The sequence below is a fragment of the Pocillopora verrucosa genome, chromosome 1 (genome assembly GCF_036669915.1).
Source record: "Pocillopora verrucosa isolate sample1 chromosome 1, ASM3666991v2, whole genome shotgun sequence".
Lineage (NCBI taxonomy): Eukaryota > Metazoa > Cnidaria > Anthozoa > Scleractinia > Pocilloporidae > Pocillopora > Pocillopora verrucosa.
The window spans coordinates 27549006-27551756 of NC_089312.1; the positions used below are offsets into that span (position 1 = coordinate 27549006).

The 2751-nt window shown below is 34.2% G+C and overlaps 1 protein-coding gene across 9 annotated transcripts in view; it reads right to left on the minus strand.

The window, feature by feature from the left end:
• LOC131771615 (neuronal acetylcholine receptor subunit alpha-10) overlaps positions 1–2751 on the minus strand; it is a 43584-nt gene that overhangs the window by 13975 nt on the left and 26858 nt on the right. The window lies entirely within an intron of this gene.

Consider the following 2751-nt stretch of genomic DNA (forward strand, 5'->3'; position numbering starts at 1 on the left):
TGGGAAGTTGATTTCAAGAAACGAGCCACTGAGCCAATGTTGCGTTCTTCAATGAGAGAAAAAAATTGGCCAGAATCGTACCTCTGGTCGCAAACATTAGCTATCAAAACGATATTTGGTACTCAAAAACGATATTGAAATAAAAGAAGGTATTCCTGATTTTCGCGCCTTTGTTAAACCCCTCATTAGCAGATAAGAGTGTAATGCGCCTTTTCAATAATTTTGTTTGCTTTTCTAAATACGACTTTTTTTACCAAGGGATTCATCCTTAATCTTACCGAAAGTATGCAACTAGTCAAGTCAATTGAACCCTTTAGTCTCCTAAGTTGATGGTTTTGGTAAAAAACAGAAACGTTCCTTGAAGCAAGAATCAAAGGTAAAGTTGTGATGGCTTACTAAAATGCACTGGGTGTTTTGTTGATTCGTTATGCGTGGCTCTCAGTGGCATTGCTACATTCGATGCTAACGGGAATCCCATTTAAATGAAGACATACACAAAGCACTGAGGAATACATCAAGAACAAACTTGCAACTTGCACCATTTGCGCAGCATTTATTTCGTAATCCACCATTTTTCTTCGTACAATTTTGTGAAACGCAGGTGGGTTGATGCAGCTCGACTGAATTCTTTCCCCAGATCCCACCATGTCAGTTATTTAAACTTAAAATCATTTTCGTTGATGAATGAATTCTTCATCAGGATTATCACTATCCTTCATCATTATCTGATGAAAAGCGATTACCCCTTCCCTCTATAAATCAGGAACATTCAAATACTTGATTCTAAATCGTCAATTTAATGATGCAATCTGAAGAGCATGCTGAAAATAAGTAAAATCAAATTTTCAATTTATAATGAACTCTTATACTCTTAGATTTCACCAAGCTCTCGGTTGGAGCATCGTTTAAGTATTAGACTGTGATTATCCAGAATAGAAACACGAGCATGATAGGGAATGAAGAAAAATCCAGTTTTAATTTATCAATACTTTATAACACTAGCATACTTTATATCTAACCGTTAACTACAGCAACCATGGCTGATTATGACACAAAATTTAAAAAAAACCAGCGCGTAGGGATTTTTAAAAAAATTCAAAACTTAACGAAACTATGAGTGACAAAATTGCGAGTAGCCTAAGTCTCTGGTAAGACACCATTGATCGTCACTTGTGATGTAATTTTGAGATAAAAGAATTATCAGCAACGACGACAGACCGTCGGCACGATAATTATACATAGTTAAGGATATTGTCATTAATTTACCAAACATGGTGACATTAATAGTACATCTGTTCTCCCCCTAAGGCGTCAAACTAACAAGGGAAAAGTCTACATTTAACGCTTTATGCCATTAAAATATATCATAAAGTTTTTAGAGAATCTTGAACATTTTTTTACATCTTTTTGTTCTATTTAATACAAATCATCAAACCGAGAGGGTATACCTTCCGTGATTTGTCCAGCTATCTTAACTAAATTATACGGCTGTCATATCAATTACAAAAAAAAGAACCTTTGTTAACGAAACGAGAAAAAAGTCTTCTCAAGGACGGCTCGGTCTAATAAATAGGAGAAATATCAGAAGATCAGAACTGATTTATGACTCTCATTTCTGTATATTACGTTTACAATTACGAACTATGAGGCGTATTGCAGCGACCGAAATCCGAAAATACTTTTAAAAATCAAGTAAAACACGGTCAATTGCAAAAAGATGATAATGCTACTGATGTCACCTTTCTTGTCAGATATAGATTCTAGCATCAGCTTTTTCCGAAAGTGTACAAAGAGTATAACAAAACTGAACAATTTCGCCTTGAAAACGAAAACCAGACTGGACAACTGCCTTCTAAAAGGAAAAATCAGATCAACGCAAATTCATGCGCTGGCTGACAGTTTTATTCATCTTTTTTTCTTTTTTTTGAGATTCAAAAAAAAAAAACCAGGGGCCTGAAACGAGAATCTAAAAAATCATCATCAGTCGAGTAGCGTTTCCATTCATGCATAGCTATATTATCAACACAAACGACCGTGATGAAAAGAAAATAGATGCCGGACGGCCGTTGGAACTAGTAACTAGCAAAGAAGGAGAATAATTCATTTTCTGTAGACAGATGAATATTTTTTCTCTCCTTATCTGTAAAATTATCTCTACCAAAAGTGGAAGTGGACCACCAACTTCAAAAAATTTTTGATAAACCACAAGAGAGCATACTATTCCAAAAACGTTCTTTAGGCAGAAGTTTACAAAACCATGACACATGATATTTTTAATTTTTATAATAAGACTCTTTTTTTGTAACCCAATGAGAAACTGAATTCGAGAAGTTTAGCTTATCATAATATTCCAGTACATACTTAAGATTTTGCTGATCACCAGATGGTACGAAGTATTCTCACCATGTATCTAAAATTCTTCGTTTTACAAGAAAGCTATTTTCAAACACTACTTCAACAATTGATGGAGTCGATATCATGCCAAATGGTCAAACTTTCACTCGTGTTACTGAAGAATTTAGGCTGAAATATGTCATCATTGAATTCTTTGCCTCGAATACCATCAGAGATTTAAATTCTGATACCAGCATATAGGAATTATCTTGCTAATTATGCAAATCTTTTCGAACCTAAATATCTTACTTCATTATTTAGTAATTAATGATTTGCTTTCGAATTAACTTTAGAATAAGGAAAATCCATTATTTGAGCACTGACTCGACCATTAGGATCATGACATGTAGAAAATAT